The following is a 26489-nucleotide window of genomic DNA, read 5'->3' on the forward strand; positions in this document are numbered from 1 at the left end:
GCGGGGGGCCAGAGTTCTGGGCTTCTCTCCCTACGGAGCGGACTGAAGTGTGCACACGGCGTCCCATCCTGAATTCTCAGGAACTGGGGTACGTGGCGGGGGGGGGAGCGGCTGGGCGTCATGTCCTGAACACAAGTCTGCATGTAGACAGCCCTCAAGGAGGTTTCTTAAAGCGTTCACGAAGATGTGGAAAGGGTGAATTGGTGATAAATTAATGACACTTCAGTTCTGTCACCTGTAAAAGGAGGAAAGTAAGACGGCGAAGGTGGTCGCGTGAGGCCAGTGGGGTGATACAGTAGCATGACTGAGAAAGTCAAGCGTCCTTTAGAAAACCCCCGGGTGTGGGGCACCCGGGTGGCTCGGTCGGTTCAGTGTCAGGCTCTTGATTTCAGGTCAGGTCATGATCTCACAGTTGGTGGGTTCGAGCCCCTCGTCGGGCTCCGCACCTAACAGCGTAGAACCTGGGTGGGATTCTCTCTCCCTCTGTCTCCGTTCCAACCCCCACTTGTGCTCTCGCTCTCTCTCAAAATAAATAAATAAAAATAAATAGCACCCCCCCACACACACACAGATGCTACTCTCCTCTGGGTTTTACACCCCAGAGCATGTTTCCAGGACAGCATTAAAAACAAACAAACAAAAAGTCACAGCAAAGCAGGGCCACACCGAGATGGAAGGCAACCAGCACACGTGACCGAGGGCAGCAGAAGCAGGTGGGACACACACGTCGGTGGTCGGCCACAGGGCACTTTAAGGGAAGGGGTCAGTGAACCGGGAGAAGAGGTCCTTGGGTCAGGAGTGCATGTGCACCCTCTTCAAACGTGTGAGTGTCTGTCCCGGGGAGCGGAGGTCGCCTTGATCCTTGCTGCCCTTAGATGCCAAACACAAAGCCCAGCGAGGGACAGACGGAGGCAGATTTCAGAGCAGCTAGACATTCTGGGAGGGAATTGGGGTGAGCCGCGGGGTCCGTGGAAAGAGCACGCAGCCTTGACTCTGTTTTCTTTGGCAGGGTGGTGGGGACAAGTTATTTCAACTCTTTGAGACTCCATTTCAATATCCCTTAAACAGGAGCATTGTAATTCTTCCATAATACTAGCAATCATGGCAAAAAACATTCGTACCGTGTCTTCTCTGTGCCCCGGGCCCTGTTCTCACCTCTTTCCGTGGAGTCACACACTTGCGACTCACGGCAGCTTGCGATACAGGTGCCACTATCATTGCTGTAGTCAACAGAGAGGAGGCTCAGAGAAGGGGAGTGGCCAGGGTCACACGGCAAGTACGGGGTACAGTCGTCGTACAGGGTACGATCTCTGTAGGACAGGGGGTCTCTGCAGGACACAGCATGGAATGTGGCTGTCCTTGATCTCCCTCCACCTATCAGATGTCAACCAAACCACAGCGTGTATGATTATCAGCGTGCCGTGATGACACCGTGCTGTGCAGTTTCTGGATCAGAATTGAACAACCTCAGCAGTCTGAAGGTGCGGACAGAAGCCAGCGAGTTGGCGTAAAACGGAGATCGGCGGCAACGCCATTCTGCGCTTACTCAGATTCAGTCACCCAGTCTCTCACTGCACTGCTCGGACCGCTTCTGGAATGTTCCGGTCCATGCTGGGGGCTCCTCTGTTGAGAGGCATCCCAACAAGCCGATATCTACTTGGTGAACTGACGAGTGAGATCACGTCAAAACAGAGGATGTCTGTTGCATGGGAGGTCACCAGGGACAAATTCATAGATGACAGATTGCAACAGAGTATTTGTAATATCTGAAACTGACATGACCATGGGCACCTTTGGGGAGCAAACCCCTCTACACAGTCGAAAATCCATGTGTGATTTTTGACTCCCTCTCCCCAGTTTAACTACTGATAGGCTACTGTTGACGGGAAGACCGATGGATTCATAAATAGCCCATATTTTACATGTTATATGTGTTTTATGCTATATTCTTACAACAAAGTAAGCTAGAGAAATGTTACTAAGAAATTCACAAGGAAGAGAAAATACCCAGCGCCATAGAAGTCCACTCGCACAGTTCAAACCTGTGTTGTTTAAGGGCCAGCTGTATACCCACAACGCACAAGGGACTTCTCTGGAAATTACCAAGAAAGACAGGAACGACTATGGAAATGGACTATGGAAACGACTACGGAAACGGAACGACTATGGCAAAGGATCTTGATGGGCAAATCACAGACGTGGAAAACAGGAAGCCTGACCAATGCTTTGAGGAGATGCCGCTGGGGCTAATTCCCAGAGGCTTGCCTGTGAAATCAGTGCACCCGTTAGACGGGTCGTGCTGGGAGCGCGGGGTTGACTCACTGCTGAGTCGAGGCCCTCGTGCGTGAGGCACAGGAAGGTCTAGCCGCTTGGGGCGATGCTTTCTCAGTGGGCGATGCTCAGTGTCGGTGGGGATGAGGGCTTGGGCACCCACCTCCCTGGAGGTGGGGAGGTGGCCGGGGAAAACTTTCTCTGGTTAAATGTACTGGGTGGCTCAGTCGGTTAAGCATCCAACTTCAGCTCAGCTCATGATCTCAAGGTTTGTGGGTTCGAGCCCCGCATCGGGCTCTGTGCTGTCAGCTCAGAACCTGGAACCTGCTTCAGATTCTGTGTCTCCCTCTCTGTCTTATTTATTTATTGAGAAAGGGAGATAATGCGAGCAGGGAGGGGCAGAGAGAGATTGAGAGAGAGAGAATCCCAGGCAGGCTCCACACTGTCAGTGCAGAGACCAACGCAGGGCTCGATCTCACAAACCATGAGATTATGACCTAAGCTGACACCAAGAGCCGGACGCTTAACCGACTGAGCCACCCAGGCGCCCCTGACTTTCTGGCATTCCGACTTCAGTTAAGATTCTTACCCAACCGTCCATGACGTTTTGCGGAATACAAATTCCTAGAAGAAAAATAACCAGTGGCATATATTAAGCCCAGTTGCCAAGCACGACGCTAAGGATGTTACGTCTGTGTCAGGTAACCCTACAGCAACCCCACGAAGCAGGTAGGATGTTTATCATCTCCGCTTTACCGATGAAGGAACAGAAACCAGAGAGGTTGGGTAACTTTCCCAAGGTCACACAGCTGGACTATAAACCCAGGCTGTCTGAGTCCAGGCTCCACGCTTCCGGGAAGCTGGACTGAGTCTGGGAGGCCGTGCAGAACCCCTCGCCTGGCGTGGCCCCTGCTCTTCTGGCTAACTTCATTCTGGATGGATCAGTGAACCACCCTGGGCCTTGGCTTCCTTGGTGTCTGCGGTGGGTTGAGACGGCGTTCCCTCCCGCGGTCGTTATGAGGTATAACATCTGCAAGGTAGTCAACAGATGACTGTCATCAATGTGTCGTTGTTGTTGCACGGCTCACGTGTTCCCTCGAGGGGTCAGGGCCCAAGGTCCTGGAATGAGCGTGGGATGCTGTGTTCCACGCGTGGGTCCATTGGGGTGGCTAGAGGATCCCCAAGGAGCGAATGTTGGAGGGAGGGTGGTGGCTGCATTCAAGAGGGAAGAAAAGGCTGGGGCGCCTGGGTGGGTCAGTCAGTGAAGCATCCGACTTCGGCTCAGGTCACGATCTCACGGTTCGTGGGTTCGAGCCCCGCGTCGGGCTCTGGGCTGACAGCTCGGAGCCTGGAGCCTGCCTCGGATTCCGTGTCTCCCCCTCTCTCTGACCCTCCCCTGCTTGTGCTCTGTTTCTCTCTCAAATAAATAAGCGTTAAAAGAACAAAACAAAACTAAGAGGGAAGAAGAGGAGGGCTGAGACGCTGGGCCCTGGCAAGGAGACCGGGTGAGTTCAGCTGATTGACGTGGGCCCAGAAAGTCCAGTCAGGGCCCTCGCCGGGAAAGACATGTGAGGCTCTGGATGCTTGAACAGGGGAGGGAAAGACATCGGGGAGAGGCAGCCCCCAGGCTTTGGCACCGACAGATCTGACTTAGAGTCTCACTTCATCTCGGCCCGCGTCTGACCTCGACACCGTCCTCAGGCTTTCCTTGCTCAGACACGGGCTCTGGATGGTGCCCTTGCAGAGTGCTTGGGGACTGGGTGACATGAGCTCAGGCATACAGGGTGCCTGGCAGGTGGCCGTCACCACCCCGCCTTCCCTGCACGTCGAGGGCCAGGGACGCAGGGGCCTGAGCGCAGCTGGCCTTGGCCCCGGGCTTCCCTCGTGACCGCAGACAAAGGGTCCAATTCGCCTTCTTGGGTTTCCTGCTTTCTTCTTTACAAAAACAGGAAGGAACACTGCTGCTGTCCCTTATCAAATCCCCCACATGGGTTTCAGTCAATGCAGCCATTTCTTACAAGAAAGGTGTAGTTTGTTTTTGTTTTTGTTTTTTTAATCTTGACTCTTAGAAGATCAAAATGGCTTTTTTAATGAAATGTTAAAGAAATTTGATTTCTTTCCCTGTGTTCCTGTCTTGCTCTCCCACCAAAACCCAGCGGAAGAACGGACCCACGTTAATGACTGACCTTACAAATGGAGTCCCAGCTCTCGGGAGCCCCTGCAGCCTCCTGGGTCTCTCGGGAGCCCTTGCAGCCTGGCCCCAGGAAGTAGCTCGTCTTTGATTTTTATGCACGTGCCTTTAAATACGGGGAGACAGGAGAAGGAAAGGGGGTAATCATGAAGCATTGTGGGAGGTAAGCATTGGGACCGGAGAGGTTGTCAGACATTAATCGGACGGGCTGATGGGGTGGGTTCCCCTGAATCCTTCCCGGGCTTCCGAGTGGACAATTTTCACGGGAGGAATCAGGATACAATTTCCTGGCTGAGGACCTTGGCTCTGCTCTCAGTGCTGCTCCAACCTCCGGATGAAATTGCCCTGCCGGTGATTTCCAGGCAGCGGATGGGAGCAGACCCAGGCAAGAATTTCGTCTCAATGTGGGGTCCTCGCCTGGCAGATTGCCTGTCCTTCCTCTGCCCTCTGGCGCCGCACTTACCACGACTGCGTTTGACTTCACGGACTGGTGTTTTGGAAACATGGGTATAAGTGCTTGATTCTCACGGTGTGGACTGGTGCTGTCCGTACCTAAGTGCTGCGCACGAACGCCCTCCAGTCATAATAGTCCAGCCGGCCGTTAATGCGCCTTTAGCGCTAAGTCAATGAGCTTTTGTTGGGCCCTTTCTAGGAGTCAGCCACCATGCTGACTGTTGGGGGTACGCTGACAGGGACAGACACACAGTCCCCGCTTGGGGGAGATAGCAAACCATCAGGCGACAGACAGAATGATTGTAAAAGGGTGACAGACACCCGGAAGGACGCAAACCAGGGGCTGGATGGAGAGAAGGACGGCATGGTGGCCGCGAAGGGGGTCCTCCCAGTGCGGGGGGAAGCCGGCGGTGACCCCACAGGAGAGGCAGCTGAGAACGGTTGGCAGCCAGGGGAGAGGAGAGGTGGAGGTGAGAGACAGGTTGGATCTAGAACCAGTGCGTGTTGCTGATGCACGGTGAGGTCGACAGGGAAGCGAGGAAGAACCAGGATGCCACCAAGGTTTCTAGCTACCCAAGGGAGTTGGGAGAACTGCATGCTGAGACGGGGCCACCGGGGGGCCCAGAATGGGGGAACGTTTAGGAGAGAAACTCAAGAGTCTGTGAGTCACCCAGGTGACGATGTCCAGTGCGTAGCTGGACGTGTGGGTCTGGAGCTGTCAGCCTACAGGGGCCTCGACCTTCGAGGTGCATGTGATCTGGTGGGGATCAGTGTTTGTAATGAACTGTAGCATGCACGACAAAGCCAAGACTTCCATTAGGCAGAAAACAGGGACATTAGGCGAACAGAGGGACACCCGCCAACCCTGTAGGGGGGCTGGGTAGTGTAAGGAAAGGACACTTGGACGGAGTCGTGAAGGATGAGTACATGGAGAAGGCATTTAGGTGGAGGGACAGCCTGGGAAAAGACTCATAATATCTAGAGAACGGTGAGGAAGTGCCTGGTGCCGCGTGGGTGGGCAGCCAGGAAACAGGACGCTGGAGAGTTACACAAGGGCCACCTGCCAGACAGCCTCTTAAGCCATGCCGTGTGCCCCGACCTTGGGCCACAAAGTAGATGACCAGACGCACCACCTGAAGTCCTGGCAATGGACGCTGTCCTCCAGTCATTATCTTTCCGGCCCCCTCGGAGTGGCTGCAGGTCAGCTGTAGACCATTTGGGCTTGCCCCCGGGCCAAGCTGATGCACCCGCGAGCCGAGCTCAGATTACTCTCTCGCTCTGTCAGCTGGCGCTATGGGCTGAATGCTCGTGTCCCCCTGTTGAAGTTCTGCCCCCGCTGCAACGGTATCTGGAGACAAAGTCTTCAGGAGAGTAATTATGGCTAAATAAGGTCAGAAGGGGTGGGGAGGGGCTCTGATCTGATAGGACCAGTGTCCTTAAAGCAGAGACACCATGGAAGTGGTCCTTTCTCTCTCTCTCTCTCTGTGCTTCTGTGCTATGTGAGGACACTATAAGAAGGTGGCCATCTGCCAGCCAGGAGGAGAGCTCTCACGAGAACCCGACCCTGCTGGAACCTTGATCTTGGACTCTCCAGCCTCCAGAGCTGTGAGAAGGCAAATTCCTGTGGTTTGTGTCACTCATTTATGGTATCGTTGGCCAAAGGTGTCCGCTGCAGGAGAAGCATCAGCTGAGGGAGAAGCATCAGTGCCATAGAGGCAGATGACCTGGGGCCTGGGGCACCTGTTCATGCAGTTTGCAGGGCTCTCTGGACCTTCAACCCCCTATATTCCACTTCCCAGGGCCTACCCGATCCTAGCAAATGTCAAGGTCATGAGTGGCCACATGCTCAGATGGCGTGGCATCCTCAGATACAGTTTCTACTAAGGCCCAGCAGCGTGCCGGGAGCTGTTTTCAAACAGTGCCCAGTCCTCTGCTGTGGATGGCACAGTCTTGCTCTAGACTCTTGGGGGTCTGCACCGTGCCTCTCCCGGTGGGGCCTGCAGGGTCTCCATCTGACATCTTTCCCCACAGATGCCTGTGGTTCTGCGGGATCTACGGGCTGGACAGCACAGGGGCGAGGCGGCTTATGCCTCTTCCCGGACCCTTACACGGGCTCTGCCTACCTTGGGGTCCCACGCAAACCTTCCACATCTGACACATAGGTGGAAATCATATCCCCAGCTGTGCAACATGTGCCTCTCAAACCTGGAGAGGTTGAATGTCTTTCCCAGGCATAGGGGATAGACGTGCGAGACTCTGTCCTTTACCCGAGAGAGGATTTTCCAGCATGGTCTCCACCAGTGGACCCCAAAGAGCTTCACTGATGTGACCGTTGGCCCTTTGGGCTCTAGGCCTTTGGGATCTTGTCTGGTTTACCTCCCTCCCACCTTCCAGAATGAATATGCTTTGCCAAAGCACACAGAATTAGTACTTCATGCTTTTCAAGGGCACTTAACACAATGCCATCGACATGGCAAACCATTGCCATGTCCCGTAGGATGTCCAGATGGTCTAGGTCCCTTTGCGCTGCCGTCACAACCACAGAAGAATGAGTAGAGCCCTAGAGGAAGGCCATACGTGGGTACCATCTTGTTCCATGTGGATGTAAACTGCTTCTGATCGTTCTCTCTCATCAGTGTAGAAAAAGATCTAGTTGCCCATGAATAGCTGCATTCAGCGTACTCAAAAGCATCCACACTAGAAGACTCACCATATCAGTCAGTAACTACAGCTGGGCATCTACTACTGGGTTAAGTTCCCAAAGTTCCAGGGTCTTTTGCTCTGACCCATAGAGTTCTGGTGGGGTCAGCCTGGTGAATCACGTGGGGATATCACAGGGACCACTACTCCTGGATGCCTCAATACTCTGAGGGGGGCGCTGACCTCTGCAAATAATAATCTAACACATTTTGTAAACAATGTAATATTGTTTCTCATTTACTATCTTGGCACGGGGTGGAAGTTCTCGGGCTTTCTTAGGCAATATCTCTCACTCTGCAGGTCAAGGAACCAATGTGAGAGTTCTTTTCCAGGGTCTTAGCATGTCTTTCCTAAACACATTCAGGACCCAGGGAAACAACTACGGGGTGGGTTTGATGACTCAGTGTACCCACTATATGACATACCTAGGCTGGAACGATACTGACTACTTGATTCCTGTATAGCTGATTCTAATGGGGGGCTGTGACCATTAGAATAGCAGTGCCAGCCCAGAGCCTGTATCCAATGCCTGATGGCTAATTTGCCCCAGTGTATGGTTACTTGAGTATATGGCCGCAGAGTCTTTGGGGGATTAAATGGGGGAATCCGTACCATATCCACCTGCCGTCCCACCTGAATTCAAGGGAACCTGCTCTTTGTACCCTTGTATCAGATAGTCGTTGGCTGAGTCTGGGGGCCACCAGAACCATCTGCTGAGAGCAAGGGGCGGACGGGGAGGTTACGGGACCAAGGAAAGTAAAGGAGGCTTGACAAACACTATGGAGAGTGAGGTGCTGGGAGCACCACCCCTGTTTGAGCATGGCGCCCTGCCCTAGGGACTGAATCCACAGGCCGGCTAGCCCATCCGTGGGGCAGAAGAGAAAGTGGAGACTTAGCCACCCAGGCTTGGGGTTCTGCCAGAAAACGGTGAAGGCAGACAGGGAGAAGTATTGTTTAGGACACTGGTATGGGACGTTGAGTTCAAATCTCAAGTCTGACTCAGACGAGGACACTATAGAACGGGGAAGGCTGCTGGACCTGGGAGAAGCTGGTGACCATGGGCTATGACAGTCAGAAATTTAGCAAGATGAACGCGTACTGGATTAGCGTCCTGGGGCTGCCACAACTCTCACCATCCTGGGTCCAACCCTCCACCTGTAAGGCTCACCTCCCTTGTCTCCACCCACTCTTGGCCCCACCGGATTCTGCCTTTACTTGAAATGTTTACACGTCGTCAGCATTGACTTCTTTGGCATTCATGTGGACTTTTAAAAAATGTTGCATTAGATATTTATCTTGATGATTGAGGGTTTTGGTGCCTCCGGAGGTTTTGCTGCCGACACGAATGCCTCACCTACCTCACCCTAGCCCCAGCTCTGAGAGAAGGGGCAGCTAGAAAAGTAGAGGAAACACAAGAACACAGGATCTTGGAAGCCAAGGAAAGAAGGTTTATCAAGAAGCTGATACAACAGGATGAGGGTCAACACCACGTGAAACAAATCAAGCCGGACATAGAAAGTCATGAATTATAGAATCTCATTTCTATGAGCTGTTTGTAATATCGAAAAAGGGAAAACAAACATACCTGACCGACTGGCTACATGACATGTGGCCACCGCAAAACTAGAAGCTAAAACAGTCATTGAAAATGATGCTGGAGACGCCTGGGTGGCTCAGTCGGTTAAGCATCCAACTCTCGATTTTGGCTCAGGTCATGATCTCACAGTCATGAGATCGAGCCCCGCATTGGGCTCTGTGTTGAGTGTGGAGCCGGCTTGGGATTCTCTCTCTCCCTCTCCCTCCGCCCCTCCCTGCAACCCCCCTCAAAACACAATGATGTTAATGAAGAGAAATCTTCTGGAATGTCAACTGGAAAAAGCGGGATGGGAAAGTATAAACAGAGTAGCAACAACTGTTTAGAATTCTATGCAAAATAGTTACATACACGAAGAAAAGAGGGCATCCTGTATGATTCCACTTCCATAAAACTCTTAAAAATGCAAACTAATCCGCAGGGACAGAAAGCCGATCAGTGGCCGCGGGGTGGAAGGATCACAAAGAGGCACCGGGCAAGCTGATACGTATGCCCACTATTTTAATGGGGTGATGGGTTCACAGATGTGTCAACATGTGTCAACGCTAACTAAACAGGTACACTTAAAAATATGGTAACACAGTTAAGTATCACATTCTCCGTTTTACAGATGAAGACGTTAGGACTCAGACTTCAGGAACCTTGTACCGAGTCATGCAATTTGCAGAGGAGGAGTCCAGACTTCACTCGCCCTCGTGTCTGTGCTCATATCTGTTATGCTATCTCTTGGGACAATAACAGTAAACCCAGGGTGCCTGGGTGGCTGTCGGGTGAGCGGCCAACTCTTGATTTTGGCGCAGGTTCGTCTCTCGGTTCGTCAATCGGAGCCCCACGTCGGGCTTGGTGCCGTGCGGAGGCTGCCCAGGATTCTCTCTCTCTGCCCCTCCCGCCCCACTCTCAAAATAAATACATAAATATTTTTTAAAAAAGCAAAACAGTAAATGCCTCTCACCACCGGCTGTAAGGGATGCACAGATCCTTGGCAAGGCTCATTGTGGCCACCCCAGACAGTCTCCTGGGATAACACTATCAATGAACGCTGGCTGTCGCTAGAGCTCATAACCCAATCCTTTCCACTGAAAGCCAGCGAAGAAGACTCGGTCCCTTAGAGATGGAGAAAGGATTTGGCCATTCAGGGCTTCTCGACGTACATATTTTAGGAATGCTAAACCGCCACGGGTACCTGGCCTCTGCAGAGCCAAGTGTGGGAATATCTGGTCCAGAAGCTTGTCCCAAATGAAACCTCTGCGCATTTGCAGAATCGCCCCTTTTCTGCTCTCATCACCGCCTCCCTTGTGATTAAAAGTGCCCATCAGTAAAGGACGAGAATGCCATCATCATTCCCTCCCCGAGTCACTGGGCTCAGTAAGGCCTCGGTGCTGGAAGCGCCCGGTGCAGAGCCCTAGGGCCGGATGCAGGAGTCGTTAATTCCTAAATTGGCCGCGTTGGACCAATCCAGGAAGCAGGTGACACTTGGATCAGGTGGGGGTGACCAGGCAGAGAAGGCAGAGGAAGTGGGCGGGTGCACACAGGCCGGGTGGTGTCACACACTCACCTCACAGAATCGAGTCAGTGGTGAGGGCCAGCAGGTGGCCTCTCATTCAGCAACCCCGATGCCCGGGTCCCGCTGCAAGCCTGTATCTGGGCTCAGCGGGGAAAGGCTGTCGCGTTCACTAACGACGTCTGCCACGGCAGTGGGAGGGGGGAGTGACGGTTCAAAAACCCTGCATTTGCTGCTTCTTGGTCAATAAAGGCTAGAACTGGATGAGGAGGCCAGGCGGTGGAGGCTTGCATGGTCTGCTGAAGAATTTGGGCTTTTGGTGGATACCAGAGATTTTAAACTTAGCTTCCCCATTTTTATTTATTTTGTTATTTGTTCATTAACATTTTTTTTTAATGTTTGCTCTTGAGAGAGAGAGAAAGAGACAGAGCACGAGCAGGGGAGGGGCAAAGAGAGAGGGAGACACGGAATCCGCAGCAGGCTCCAGGCTCTGAGCTGTCAGCACAGAGCCCGACGCGGGGCTCGAACCCACGAAGCATGAGATCATGACCTGAGCCGAAGTTGGATGTTTAACCGACTGAGCCACCGAGGTGCCCCTAATATATATTTTTTGAAGTTGATTTTTATTTATTTTGAGAGAGAGAGAGAGAGGGGGGGACAGAGTTCTAAGCAGGCTCTGTGGTCAGTGCAGAGCCAGATGCGGGGCTTGAACTCACGAACCGTGAGATCATGACCTGAGCCCAAATCAAGAATCGGATGCTGAGCCACCCAGACGCCCCTAGCTTAGCTTCTCTATTCTTAAAACAGAAAGTACCATATCCAGAAGGTTTCAGGGTAGATACTGAGGATTTCTTGGAAAAGGCAAGACTCGGGTTGAATTTAGAGAGAGGACTGTGGTCCAGAGAAGCAGAGGGGTGGAAAGAGCGTGTTCTGGAGGGACAGGGTGTCCGCTGGGACGCGGTCGGAGACGGAAGGAGACTGTCGCGGCCAGGTAGACACGGGGTCTGGCACAGCCGGCTTGGTGTGGCGCACTGGGGCTGGCGGACGGGGTGACGGGTTACAACCACACACCTGCCTTACTCACCTCATCGCTGCAAGACAAACAACCTTGGAATTTTCCAGGCATCTCGTGCAACGCAAGAGGCTCCAATCAGGTGCAATTAGCCACAAAGGGCGGCAGTTGGCTTTTCACAGAGCACTGGACAAAAGGAGGAGATTGAGTTGGGTGTTCATCTCTGGCACTCAAAGATGATAAAGGAATATGTGTCACCAGGAAGTGGGGGTGGGGTGTGGGGGGGGGTGAGCCTTCCTCACCTGCTCCCCAGTGGCTGCCTCTGCATTTTAGTTCACTGCAGTGCTTGTCCTGCTCAGGGAGGTTCGAATTTTTCCTTCCCAAAAAGGGAATCGGGGCTCGGCATGCTTATGTAACTTGCCCAGCGTCACGGGGCTAAGTCATCAGAATTGGAACCTCACCCCCATGCCCGTGTGTCTGAAGACAAAGTCCTTGGGCTGCCCACCCTTCCCGGAGCGTTTGAAGGAAGACAGTGGGGTTGCTTCAGCACAGGCTGAGGGCACGGGCCAAACGGTGACCCAGCGAGGCCCGGCCTTCCCTGTGCGCCAGGCCACCCTCGGAACCGCCGTGCGAGTGGGTCGCTACTCCTGGCCTCACCCTGGTCTAAACCTCCATCATCCCTCGTGTGGACCAGCCTGGGTCTTCCTGGGGCCACTTCATCGCCGTCCTCCCGCCTCCCCACCCCGTGCTGACACCCCAGGCCTGCCTGCCCTGCCGACCTCATCGTCCCCCACAACCCCTGCCCAAGTTTGGAGACCTTCAGCCCTTCCCACTGCTCTTAGGATTCAACCCCACTTGCCTAACGTCGTCTATTAAGGCAGGCCTGGCCCAGCCCCACGGTCGGTCCCTCAAACCCTCTCCCCCACCCCATCCACACGTGTCAGACTAACACTCCTCAGCTTAGGTCAGCATCTCCTGCCGTGGCCTCTCCTACCACCTTACACCACTTTCTAGAATTTTCCATAATCGCACCTGAACATCTATTCAAGCGTGTGCGTGTTTAATGTCTGATTCCCCAGGATGTGTAAGGGCCAGGAAGGCAGGCCCCTTTTCTGCCTGGTTCGGTTCTGGGCCCATAGAGGGGGCCTGACGCAGAGCGGAGGCTCACTTACGTCAGTCCGTACCGTTGAATGAATGAGCGAGTGAATAAACGAATGCATGAGTGGGTGACCCTCAAACAGCACGGCTGCACGCCTCCTCTCCAAGACCCTGCTCTACCTCTGTTGAGGTATGCTGGAACATTCTCTGTCTGTGACTGTCCCCCACCCCCATCCATGGTGCATCCTAGGGGATAGGAACGAAGCCTTATCCATCTGAGTATCCACGGCTCTCAGAATGGAGAGTGAAGTCGGCCTCAGGGTATCTGGTATTTTCCTCCCCCAGTTCTGGAAGCAGCCACGGCGCTCTGACTCATCTGTGTCTTTATTTCTAAAATGAAGTCCTGTAACATGACTCCCCTGATCCCTTAATTACTAGGGCTGATATTCTAGGCTTTCAAAACCAGAAGGATTCACTGTTTCCTTTACACATGAGATCATTTTGGCAGTCCCTGTTAGGGTCCTACTGTGCCCGTCACCAGAGGCTTTGGAACCCCTCTGAGAGTCGACCTCCAAAACGCAGCTGTCTTGGGCCACCCCGGGAGCAGAGAGGCCTCCGCATTTGCTTTGGACGATCCACAACAGCATCTCATTGGTCATTGGTCCTTAGTTGGTCAGGAAATCTGAAGCTAATTAGATTAGGCTCAGCAAACAAGGCAGCCTGTTTGCAAACTGCTTTCTTTTTATTTAAAAAAAAATTTTTTACATCTTATTTATTTTTGAGAGAGAGAGAGAGAGCGCTAGCACAAGAGGGGGAGAGGCAGAGAGAGAGAGGGAGACACAGAATCCAAAGCAGGCTCCAGACTCTGAGCTGTCAGCACAGAGCTCGATGCAGGGCTCGAACCCACGAACCCTGAGATCATGACCCGAGCCAAAGTCGGTCGCTCAACCGACTGAGCCACCCAGGCGCCCCTTGCAAACTGCTTTCTTGCAATTAGGCTTTGCCAGGAAAGGCAAGGTCATGCGCTGACCTATTAGCCACACAAGTGATTGAATGACGACAGATCTGATCTTCCTAATGCTGATTAAAAACTTGGCTTCTCAAATAGAGATGGAATTTTATTCCTTCTTTTCTAATCTTACAAGAAACCAGAAGGAGCTAACGGTACGGGTGAGCATGGTGAAGATAGATTGGATGGGGGGTGCTCACGCACACGCACTTGACCCCGATGCCCAGCCTTTGGAAAGCCTCTTCCTCAGCTGCTGTCACAAACCAGTGCACATCTAGAGTCCCGACACCCCTCAGTCCAACGTCGCTGGAAGGCAGGTGGCTCACTTCTCTGCCCCAGACACAGCAGAGAAAGTGTGATGTTCCAATCCAGCCGCTGAACTAACTTCCCAGCAGTGGAAGAGTCGGGATTTGGGGTCCTGTAAGCCTCAGTTTCCAAATCTGTAAAATAGGGATGATAATGGCCTCCCGCAGCGAGTTGCTGTGGAGATCACGAGGTCACTCACATGATGGGGCCCAGGGTGGCCTAGTTCATGCGGGATGCTCAGTGAGAAGAATTCTGTCTTTTTTTGGACGTGGACCCAAAAGACCAGAGGGGCCTTTACATCTAGTCCAGGGTTGCTCAAAGCACGGAACTCAGGGTCCTTCTTGGTTGCCTGCTCGAGCATGCTTTTATTTACGTGTTTATGCCTATATTTTCATGCCTATTAGGTTGCTTGCCTATCATTGCTTCAGGCAGTGGTCCTCAACCATAACCACACCTTCCGATTCCCCGGGGAGCCTTTAAAATGCTCCAGCCCACAGAGGGGCGTGGCTTTGAGATTTTTATACAACATCCTGCGAGCACCATTAGCGTGAACAGCCAGGATGAGAACGACTGGCTTAGGGCAAAACTGGGTAAAAACTAGAAATAACTCAAAAGCAACATAGCATCAAGGCGCCAAGCTAAGGCTGAAGTCTGGGAAACACGAATCAGCCAATGGTTTGTTTGAAGGCCACGTATTGGGATCATCTGTGGATGGAGGGGTTGGGGGCGGGCAGTGGTGCTTGTGAAGTTTCAGATGCCTTGTCCCCTGCCAGGTCCGTTAAGTCAGAATCGCGAGGTGTGGACCTGGAAGATCCGTGTTCCCGTCAGTCTGCCTGGCCCTGGTTCTCTGGAGGGCATTTGGGAGCTACTCATTTTGTGAAGGTCAAGGCCCCGCTCAGGAGGAAGGGAGGCAGGGCGTGGTCTGCCCGACAGTGGAGAGAAAGGGACGCTGACCAGCCAATGTCAGTTAGTCACACTGCCAACTGTAGGGTTGAGCCTACATTCACTGCAGGCAGCCAGGGCACCGAGGCTGCGATTCTGGGTGCACTGCAGGGTTCTTTGGGGAAGGAGGGGTGGTGAGGCTTCTCTGAGTATGTCCAACCAGGTCCCTAGGACTTGAAGGAGACAGAGAGTGGTAGGTTCAGGAGGGTCCGTATGGCAGGAGTGTTTCCTGGGTGGTAACTTGCGGGTAAGCTTCGTGTTCAGACGGGTAGCGGGATGGTGAGTCACTCCCTGTCTAGAACCTCCAATATTTGCTGCCCAGAAGGCACAGGTGGATCATCTGGAGAATTCCATACCTACTCATCCCGCTCTTCCTGCAGCCTGGTCGCAGTACTCGCTGGGAGACTGTGGAGAGACCCAAGAGGAAGGAAACCCCTGCGTGCTGAGCAACCCCCTCCGCCCCCTGCCGCCGGCGAGGGTCTACACCAAAGGCCACGGCCGAGCCACTTAGCCTCTGAGTCTCAGTGTATGCATCTCGAAAACGGGTTCTCACAGGATGGTCCGGGGGGATGGGATGCAAGAGTGTATCTCGGCCCCGGCCCAGGATAGGCTCCTGATAATAACACGTGGTTGCCTGTCATAGGACAAACCTGGAGCATCCTGATGTCCACCTTTGCTTCTGCACTGAGCTCTGGCTTGGCTGCAGAGCCCAGCTAACTCATTTCAGGGGCTCTCTCTAATGCCTTTGAAGTGACCCTTTCAGAGGCGCCTGGGTGGCTCAGTCGCTTAAACGTCCAACTTCGGCTCAGGTCACGATCCCGCGCTTCATGGGTTCGAGCCCCGCGTCGGGCTCTGTGCTGACGGCTCGGAGCCTGGAGCCCGCTTCGGATTCTGTGTCTCCCTCTCTCTGCCCCTCCCCTGCTTGCACTCTGTCGCTCGGTGTCTCATAAATAAATAAATATTTAAAACATTAAAAAAAAAAAAAAGATGTTTTGTAAACAACGACCCTTTCCGTTCAACTCCGTTCAAGATACTCTGACTTGAGAGCTCTCCAGGAAGTGGTAGCCTCTCATGGCTGGAAGGAAGCCAGCTGGGGGGGGCGAGGTTGAAGCCTGTAAGAGGGACAGGGGGGGTCCCCTGTTCCTTTGAGCATCCCTGCTCCGAGTCTGGTCCAGTAGAACCCCACCGGGCAGGGATGGTGGCAGCTCTTGACTTTATTCCAGCCTTCCAGCCTGGCGGGGGGACACTTGCCAAGGCTCATTCACAGGCTCTCGCTGAAAACAGCTGAGACAATGCAAATGAACTAGTAACCAGAATGAATAAAAATGTTATTGAATATAGCCACTTACTTATATACTTACAGATGGATGGATGGATGGATGGACGGGGGGAGGATGGACTGAGTGTGACAACTTTGAGAACTGCAGACGGGAAGAGCCATGGGGAGTGTGTCATGGGAGAAGTAGTGGGGAGAGTCCTGAGCCGAGAACCAGGACGCCCAGTGTCGCTGTGACTCATTTACAGTCCAGTTTCCTCCCTGCCCTTCAGTCTTCTCACCAGTACACCGTGCGGGTCGATCCAGCCCACAAAATTCTGGGCAGGGCTCTCTCTGATTATGAATGTGAAGGCATTCTGTAAACTGCACAACTCTCTAAAACTATGATTCCCCCCCCCCCCCAGTTATCACTTAATTTGCATTATATCATTGGTTCCCCACAACAATCTGTGCAACAGGGAGGAGCCTCCCCAAGCCCAGAAGGTCCCGAAGTCACACTCCCACATCGCTATGCGAGCTTTGCTTGATGGGGTCCTTTGTAGGCAGCCCAGCCACATTCCTGTAAAGATACAGGGAAAGTGGGAAAAGCTCCCATGGGAGACAGGAGTCCAGGCACTCGGTGAAATTCAGTCCTCTGTGCCTGCACCCTGTCTCTACTGGAAATGTCTGCTACAACCCTGTCTCCCTCTCCACTTGATGGGTCTTACTCATCATTCATTCATTACTTCTTTGCATATTAGTCCTGTTTTGTCTGTTTTATTTTAATGCCAGCGCCCTCAAATCTTCCCAGAATCAGACGGGTCATAACAACAAATACGTACGTGGAGGGAACCAACAAGGTTTGGATGGTGTGGGTGGAACGGCATCTTCCAAAAAGACGTGTTGATGTCCTAGCCACCCCATAGCTCAGAGTGTGAACCTATTTGGAAATAGGGTCAATCCAGATCTAATTGGTTAAATAAAGTCATACTGGAGTAGGGTGGGCGCCTAATCCAATATGGTGGATGTCTTTATAAGGAAAGGAGGCACAGGGAGAGGGCCGAGGGAAGACGCAGAGAGACCGAGGCTGGAGTTATGGCTGCAAGCCAAGGAATGCCAAGAATGGTCAAGGACACCAGACCCTAAGAGAAAGTCACAGAACAGATTCTCCCCTAGAGCCTTCAAGACGGCATGGTCATGCCAACATCTTGATCTCAGCCTTCTAGCCTCCGGAACTGTGAGGAAGTAGGTTTCTATCGTTTTAAACTCCCCCGTTTGTGGAATTTTGTTATGCGGCCTGAGGAAATGAATGCCCTCAGGAACCGAGGGCTCCGATGCCCAGCCCTGCCTCCACTGCACACACTGGCTGTGCATCCTTGGGCAAGTCCCTGGACAGCACATTTCCCGTCTGCAAAGAGAACGAGTTGTGTCGGATCGGTATTTGTCAACTTTGCCATTAATTAGAATTACTTGGGACGCCTATTAAAATTATAGCTGATTATTTTTTTTTAATGTGTATTTATTGTTGAGAGGGGAGCGCAGGGAGGAGACACAGAATCCAAAGCAGGTTCCAGGCTCCAAAGCGGTCAGCACAGAGCCTGATGCGGGGCTCAAACCCACGAACCGTCTGATCGTGACCTGAGCCGAAGTCAGATGAACAAACTGAGCCCCCCAGGCGCCCCTAAAATCAGGGCTTATTAGTCAGACCCTTCCTCTGGATTTTCGGAATCAGCAGGTCTACGTTTCGAAAATCGATGTTTTTGAGAAACTCTCCAAGTGGTAGCAATGACTGGCGTCTTGCTGTTGCTGCCCTCTGGTGTTCTAGATTTCTCAAGGGTCAAGCTTTGCCCCTTGACCCCACAGGCTCTAGGGTAAGCCTACCGTGGATGGTGCATGTGGAAACCTGTGTCCGTGTCCGCGTCTCTAGCACATTGCCGGGAAGATGGCCAGTGTGCCTGTGGGGGGGGGGGGGGGCGGTCAGGCACCAATCGAAGGGCAAATCATCTCTCCTGCAAATGTCCTGCTCTGGGAGGTACCATCAAGGACCCCACTTGCTTCTCTGGAACGATCCATCATCCTCCTCACCCACTGAATGTCCTTGGCCCTTGGCCCTGGGTTGTCCTGCTGGAAACTCCTCTGCTTCACGCGCAGGGAGCTGTCCCTCTGGGCTGCCGGGGAGTGAGTCTCCGGTGCATGTGTGTGTGTGTGTGGCTATCGTAACACACGTTGTAAGTATTGTAACTCGTCCGCATGGCTCCACCCCTCCCTGCCTTCAAGTCATTGTTCACATGGGTACCTTCCAGGTGAGGCCTTCCAGAACCATCTTTTTAAAATTTGCAATGTCCCCCCCCCCACACCCACAGCCCTCCATACCCCCTACTTTCTGTTTTTTCCATGGCACCTATCCAAATCCAATAAACTAGACTTGACTTTACTTACATGCGTGGTCTACGATCTGACTCCTTTCCCTCGAACGTAAGCTCACGAGGGCAGGAAGTTTTGTCCATGCGTTCTCATCGCTCCATCCGCCGTGCCTGGAACAGTGTCGGGACCCCGGCACGTGCTCCCGTCAGTGCCTGCCGAATGAATGACGGAGCCTTCCCCACTGCTGTGTGTCTGTCTCCCTCCTCCGAGTGTGAACCCCTTACAGGAGGGGCTTTATCTGATTCGTTTCTGTACCTCCAGCAATTAACATAGGACCTGGCTCTTAGTACGTCCTCGGGAAGCCTTTGTCGAAGAAATGAACGAGGAAACGAACGAACAAATGAGCGCATGAGCAGGGTTTGCGTGGCCAAATGCAGCGAAAAAGTGTCCATTTGTGGCCTCGCTTGTGGCTGCTTCTCAGGGTGGAATGAGCCCCCGACATAGCCTCTGGCACATTCATAGCCCCAACAGGTCATGCAGGGCTGTAAAGGTTGAACTAAGTGGTCAAGTCCGGCCAGCCTGGGCACAACAGTGACGTCAGCGGGGGTGTCAGTCCTGCCCCTGCCCCTTCTCCCTTCGCCAGATGGAATCACGTGACTTCCCCTGACTTTGTGCAAGAGACTGGCCTCTTGGCCCCAGCCCCGCGGAGGAAGAGCCTCTGTTTGCTCAGCTGTCCCCAGCAGCTGCTTCGCAGGGAACAGAGAGACAGAAAAGGGCACCAGCTTCAAGTTCACCGTCCATGCCCTGTGTTTCCTGGCCCAGCTGCACGTGGATGTGCCATTTGGTGTTCTTTTCCCCCCGGGCCCCTCGCTCTGGCCCAAGCTTTGGCAGACCCAGGAGAGCCACGGTCCGCCATGGAAGGCTAAGGTGCCTGTGGGTCTCTCTTCCAAATCCACTGCTGCTTCTCCAGCCTTAGAGTTGTCACAAGCCAGGAAAGGACCACCTGCCGGCAGGCTGCAGGGTGAATGGGGGAGTCTGGCCGGTGCTCCTGCTGAGCGGGCGAGGTCCTCTCTTGCTGCAGAAGCCGCTGGGGTCCATTTCCTCTCTGTGGTGCAGAGGCATGGGCCCTGCAGACTTCTCCTGAGCAGGGAAGAGTCTTTGCTGCTTTGGACAGAGGGTGAGCCTGAATGGTCCATGCACGACCTCAGCCTGCGTGCAGCCAGGCCGGGAGAGTAGGGCCGGCAGCTGGGGCTCCAGGGTCAAGGGGATCTCAGAACCCTCATCCATCCGGCTGGGGGGGGGGGGGAAGGGCCTGTAATCTTACCCTTCGAGGTAAGAGCCAGGGCAGGAGACAGATTCAGAACGCTGCTAAGCACACAATTCAAAGGAACACATGGCTTCTGTTCATTTTTTTTTTTTCTGTTTAGGCTTCCTTGGAAGTTAGTTCATTGGCTTCATTCATTCTCTCCTTCACAGAAACAAAGCGGCCTGCTCTATTCATTGATCTGTTCACTCCTTTAAGTAGCATATTGGTTTCCTCCCATTCATCCTTCTGCTAATTAATTCATTAGTTAATGAATTCATTGGAAGTATTTATCGAGCACCGTGTTTCAGAATGCATTCTAGGTGGCAGGCACAGCAGTAAACGTGACTGGGTGGCTGGGCTAGGGTTTCAGAAGGAAACAGAACCCACCCCAGACAAGTCTAGGGACTTACAAAGGTGTGGGGAGGGGTAAAGGAACAGATGGACAATGGCCGGGCTCTCCATGACGCTGAGGCTCACTCTGGGCGCAAGGCAAGGAGGTGGTGTTGAGAAGGAGGAGGGCCGTCTCCACTTGGGGAGGGTACAAATGTCGCCAGAGCTGCTGAACTCGGGGGACTGGGCCGCAGGGGAGATGCCCGACCTCCTTGTCTTCCCACCCTTTGACTTCCTGCCCACACCTCCCTTGGGCTGATGGCTTCTTGCAAGGGAGTCAGCCGATGCTGTCCATTAGGGCCGGCGTCCCAGGGCAAGAGCAGGACAGGGAAGGTGGGAACTGGAGCCACGGGGGCAGGAAGGGTGGCCAGCACATGACCCGATCCCAGCTCTCTGGGCTACACATTCTAGCCGGAGGATCCAGGTCGACGAACAGGTAAACGCTCATCGGACGGTGACTGGAGCCCTTCAAAAGTAAACCAGCGCAGGATAGATGGGAGATTATGGGGGTGATTAATCACGAGCTTGCATTTTATATCGGGTAGTCAGGGGGTCCTTTCCAACGACCCCTGTTGGGGTGCAGACCAGAGCAAAGTGAGCTGTGAGCCCTTTGCAGATCTGGGGGGTTGGGGCCCGCCCCCGGGGAGATGTTCCAGGCAGAGGAACAGCAGGTACAAAATGTCCTGAGACAAGAGTGTACTAGAGCCAAAGGGATCCAGTTGGCCAGAGTGGAGGGGCAGGGGGAAGAGAGAGGGGGGAACAGCATTGGCGCGAGTCATCAGAGTCAGAGGCTATAGCATTTGCTGAGGCCTGAGGACATAATCCTGAGCTGAGAGGGTCAGGAGCCGTGGGGAGGGGCATTTTCTGAGCACAGGAGGGAGGAGATCCAACCTACATTATAAGGAGCTCTTGGCTGCTCTGTGGGGAAGTGGGGTGGGGGGGGCGGGGCCGGGGGCAGGGAGAGCAGGCTGGAGGGGAGGCCGAGGCAGTGGCTCCTCCCAGGACTGGCAAGACCGCTCGGACTAGGGCTGAGAAGCAAGAACTGATGGGAGGCGGTCAGATTCTGCATCCAGGAAGAAGGGTGTGGACAGCAGGTCCTCCCGGGAAGGGTGATGCCACTGACCGGCACGGGAGGACCGTGGAGGAGCTGGTTTGGACAGGGCGGGAGGGAGGGCGGCAGGCTGGGGACCTGGCAAGTCTGAGATAATAATTATTCATGCAGGTGTGGGAGCTCAGCCAGCCCAGGGGGACCGCCCCGGCTCCAGACGCATGACTGTCTCCGAGCACTTGCCGTGCTAGAGACCGACCCGGCCGCTCCACTGGCGTCATTTGGTCACTTAATTCTGAGGTTCCTCTCAGTACCCAAGTGCCCATGTCCTGTGGGCTGGCCAGGAACGTGGCACACCTGGGCTGGGGTAGAACCTGGGCGTCATCAGCAGGCAGGTGGGAGCAGAGCCGCCCAGGCAGCAAGTGCAGAGGGAATAGGCACGGGGAAGGGGAGGAGGCCCCGGAGAAGAATGTGGAAGGCGGCCAGAGACGCGGGAGAGAACCAAGCAGTGGCTCGGCGAGCAGCTCCGACGAGCGTTTCCGGGTCTCAGGAAAATCCAAGCAACCGGTGTCTGGTCCACAGCCTGTCCTTTGACATCTAAGCCACATGCTGAGTCTCCTTGGGGAACGCAAACTCACGGAGACCTGCTCCGGGCCGCCGAAGGCTGTTGCTCTCGTTGGTCAACTCTGCTCAAGCTGAACACCAGCCTGGGAGAAACTCTGAATGAACAGCTAAGTATAAATATTTGCTTGGACTCGCTGCATTTCATAAACGATTAACTTGGACATGTTAAAAATAGGCACAACTTTCCCGTGCTGAGTATTATGTCCACATGTTACTGATCTCCACGGAGGGACATGGTGTCCTGGTTATGATTACGGGTAAGGAAGTTGAGCTCAGAGAGGTTGAGTAGTTTGAGGTCACACTGCTGGCTGGTGGCAAGCTGGGTCACTGTGTGGGTGCCAGAGCCCTGTTCCTTCAGCTTCAACGAGACCCGTGAGCCAGGACGAGGGTTTGTGTCTTAGAACATTCTGCTCCCCACCCCCCCGCTTTTTTTTTAAACAGGTTGATATTTCAAACTTCTTTCACAGTGGTAATTAAACTATGCATGGGTCTGACCATGCTTCTTTTTTTTTTAATGTTTATTTCTTTATTTTTAATTTTTTAATGTTTATTGTTTATTTTTGAGAGAGAGAGAGAGCGAGAGCATGCAGGGGAGGGGCAGAGAGAGAGAGACAGACAGAATCCGAAGCAGGTTCCAGGCTGTGAGCTGTCAGCACAGAGCCCGACCCTGGGTTCTAATTCACGAACTGTGAGATCATGACCTGAGCTGAAGTCGGACGCTTAACTGACAGAGCCACCCAGACGCCCCGACCGTGTTCTTCTTAAAGGGCTTGTAACAGTCCCATGAGGGCTCTGGTAAAACCCAAAGTGATACCAAGCCACCGTGTGATAAGCAGAGATAGCCTCTTTAAACTTTGAGGTTTCTTTCTTCTTTCTTTTTTTCTTTCTTTCTTTCTTTCCTTCTCTCCTTCTTTTTTAAAGTTCTCTACCCTAATTTCTGACTTTCATAAAAGTAAAGAGCACTCCTGTCAGTTTTCTTCTGGAAGTATTCTCAGTGACAAACAGAACCCCTTGTTTGCCTTTAGTTTTGAGTGTAGAAGTTGTATATTACTTAAAATTAGCTCTAGTCTTCGGTGAAGGCTCAACTCTCCCACTTTTTTATGTATTTAAATTCAAGTGAGTTAGGGGCGCCTGGGTGGCTCAGTCGGTTAAGTGTCCGACTTCAGCTCAGGTCACGATCTCGCGGTCCGTGAGTTCGAGCCCCGCGTCGGGCTCTGGACTGATGGCTCCGAGCCTGGAGCCTGTTTCCGATTCTGTGTCTCCCTCTCTCTCTGCCCCTCCCCCGTTCATGCTCTGTCTCTCTCTGTCTCAAAAATAAATAAACGTTAAAAGAAAAAAATTCAAGTGAGTTAACAGACGGTGGAGTGTTGGTCTCAGGAGCAGAACCCAGTGATTCATCATTTTCATATGACACCCAGGGCTCATCCCGACAAGCGCCCTCCTTCATGCCCATCAGTACCCATCACCCATTTAGCCCATCCCCCCGCCCACCTCCCCTCCAGCAACCCTCAGTTTGTTCTCTGTTGTTAAGAGTCTCTTGTGGTTTGCTTCCCTCTCTGTTTTTATCTTATGTTATTTTTCCTCCCCTTCCCCCGTGGTCATCTGTTTTGTTTCTTAAATTCCACATATGAGTGAAATCCTATGGTATTTGTCTCTCTCTGAATTATTTCCCTGACTCAAATTCTGAGAGCATCTCTGGTGCTGCATTGGAGTTCACTGACTTTTCTCATCAAGAAGGGTTCATTTGGGGGATCAACTGTCCACATCAGGACCAGCCCAGTCCTGGGGGCTTCCTGGTGGACCTTCCAGATAAGGGAGCCGGGTGTGGGGAGGCCCAGATGCAACCGCTAGAAGGGGCCAAGTGGACAAGGGTGATTGCTGGTCACATACCGGCATGGACTGGGGCAGAAAAGCTGTGTAACAGGTGGCCCCCGGAAGGTTGTGACTGCATCCACGGAGAGACTGTGCATCCGGGTTCTGGAAACACACAGAGAGCGTGGGATGCAGGCAGTGAGAGAACAGCCTGGTTAGGAGGGCCCCTGACCCACAGCTGCTGGACGCTCAGTGCCATCGCCACCAGACGCAGGCTAGAGAACGCTTCGAGTCGCTCCGTGTCGGCCCCGGGGAGCCAGGCTGGCAGGAGCCCCTCCGCAGCCAGTCCAGGCTGAGCACTCTTATGGGAGTTTTCTGGGGGCAAGAGAGAGCTCAGGGGGCATTGTGGCTTTTCTGGTCAGCTAGTCACCAAATATGCATTAAGTGCCTACTATGTGCCGAACTCTGTTCCGTGCACTGGGACAACAGCAGTGATAAGAGACAAGGTCCCTGCCCCCCTCACCCCGCCATGGGGTTGCATTCTGCAGGGGAGGAAAGACAAGAGCCCCCAAAACAAATAGACAAAAAGGGTGACTTCAGGTAGTGAGTATGTGGAAGAAAATAAAAGGTAATGGAAGAGAGAAAAAGAGGGAAGGAGGGAGAGAGAGGAGCAGGAGAGGGGAAAGCAGGAAGAGGAGGAAGGGAGGGATGGACAGACAGGCAGGCAGGCAGACTTGGGGTCGGGGTATTGGGGTGGTGAGGTTCTGGAGTCGACAGCCGAGAAAGAATTCTTGAGACGTCTTTGGTGCAAGAATGGTGATTTTATGAGAGCACGGGGACAGGGTCCATGGGCAGAAAGAGCTACACTGGGCGTGTGAAGGGTGGCTGGTTATATACTATGGAGTTGGGGAGGTAAAGTCAAAGGGAGGCCCCCAGCAGGACTTTCATGTGCTGAAGAGGACTCAGGAGACACCGGAGGCATTGCTGTGGTCAAGCCAAGGTCGTTTTCCCTCTAGTAAGGCATTAACGTTAGGACAGTAGGGTTTCCCGGGGAACGGATATATTCTCTTTGCCTCAAGTATTTGTCAAGGGGCTGCAGGTTGTAAGGAAGTTTAATTCTACCTGCCATTTCCTTCTTGCCTCTGTTCCCCACATCACCGTGGAGGGGAGGGTGATGCTGGGGCTCCAGGAAACCCAATCTGTAGGTTTCTGGAGATTGGGTTATTGATACGATTGCCTTTTCCTTATAATTTACTAAGCTATTTGTAGACGGATGGAGACTCTGTCCTGCACGACTGGGATCTCTATCAGTTAACCTCTTGCCTTCCCCTTTCCTTTGTTCTTGGGTAGCCGGGAGAGCCTGAGGAATGTCACGCACCTCCCACCTGGGGGGAGGGGGGGTTAGCTTGTGCATGGCCCTCAGTTTGCCTTACGTTCCCTCGTCAGGGTCGGTTCAGCCAGGGAGGTGAAGGGAGAGCATCTCTAAGGAGACGTTTGAGAGAAGACCCCACAGGACAAGAGCCATAAGTGGTTTGAGGGTGGACCCCTGGGCAGAAGGAACAGCAGGTCCAAAGGCCCCGAGATGGTGGGATTTGGGTGTTTGGGAGGAAAGGAGAAGCCAGGGTGAGGGGCCTGTGGAGGCGGACGGACAGAGCGGAGGGAAACGTTGGAGAGGCAGACATGGGCCTGGTCACCAAGGACCTCATGACCTGTTTAATCCCACAGTTGGTCGGCAGCAGGACCAGAACTGGAACCCAGGTCGGGAGGTGCTCTCGCTGCGTGACACGGGGGAGTGAGGAGGGGAGTCTGACTCTGGGCGAAGGGAGCAGCAAGTCAGGACTCGATCTAGGACAGACACCAGAGGCTCGGGGCAGGGAGGGTCCCTCGGCCTGGGTGTTTGCGGACGAAGTCGCCTTGGCCACCTCTGGATGGAGGGGGTCTGGAATGTGGGCTGAGGAGGGCAGCTGTCTGGAGGCTGTGGCAAGCCGTGTCCCTGGTGTCCCCGGGGAGGGATGCGCCATCTGCCCGGGTGTAACTGCGAGCTGACGTGGCGAGAGATGTCGTGGTTCCAACTGGCACCAGGAGGGAAGTCAGAGGGAGGAGGGAGTCTTGCTCTCTGGCCTAGGAACTGGGATGGGGGCCGCAATAGGGGAGACGGGGAGGCCGGAGCAAAGAAGGCATTTGGACAGGGACGTCGGAATTTCAGTTTGGGACCTGTTCGGCTTGAGAAGCTTAGCCAAGCGTCAGCACTGACGAGGAGGTGGACGCATGAGTCTAGATCTCGGGGGAGAGGTCCGAGCGAAAGGGGTAGGTCGGGGCAGTCGACATCGTACAGATGGTTTGAAGGCTGTGGATGGACGAGTCTGGATGAGTCTGCAGAGCAGTGAGGCCAATGGGCCGAGTCTTGGGACGTTGTGCCATCAGCGGCCTCGCAGGCAAGGAAGAGCGGCTGAGCCGACTAAGGAAGAAGCAGGCGAAGGAAAACCAGGCCAGCGTGTTGGCTGGAAGACAGGACAAGGAAGTTTGTTTGTTTGTTGTTTGTTTGTTTCTCTCATGTTTATTTATTCTTGAGAGAGACAGAGACAGAGCACGAGTCGGGGAGGGGCAGAGAGA

General features: G+C 53.5%; 1 protein-coding gene across 2 annotated transcripts in view; it reads left to right on the plus strand.

Moving 5' to 3' along the window:
• SLC2A9 (solute carrier family 2 member 9) overlaps positions 1-26489 on the plus strand; it is a 258417-nt gene that overhangs the window by 505 nt on the left and 231423 nt on the right. Inside the window, exon 1 of one of the 2 annotated variants that reach the window (XM_040487869.1) lies at positions 21631-22170. The exons of the other annotated variant lie outside the window; for it this stretch is intronic. The gene's annotated coding sequence lies outside the window, so the exon portion shown is untranslated. Of the gene's footprint in view, positions 1-21630; positions 22171-26489 lie in introns of those variants that run through there. 2 annotated transcript variants of the gene reach the window in all.

This window comes from Herpailurus yagouaroundi, unplaced genomic scaffold (genome assembly GCF_014898765.1).
Source record: "Herpailurus yagouaroundi ecotype Mexico unplaced genomic scaffold, PumYag 28, whole genome shotgun sequence".
NCBI lineage: Eukaryota > Metazoa > Chordata > Mammalia > Carnivora > Felidae > Herpailurus > Herpailurus yagouaroundi.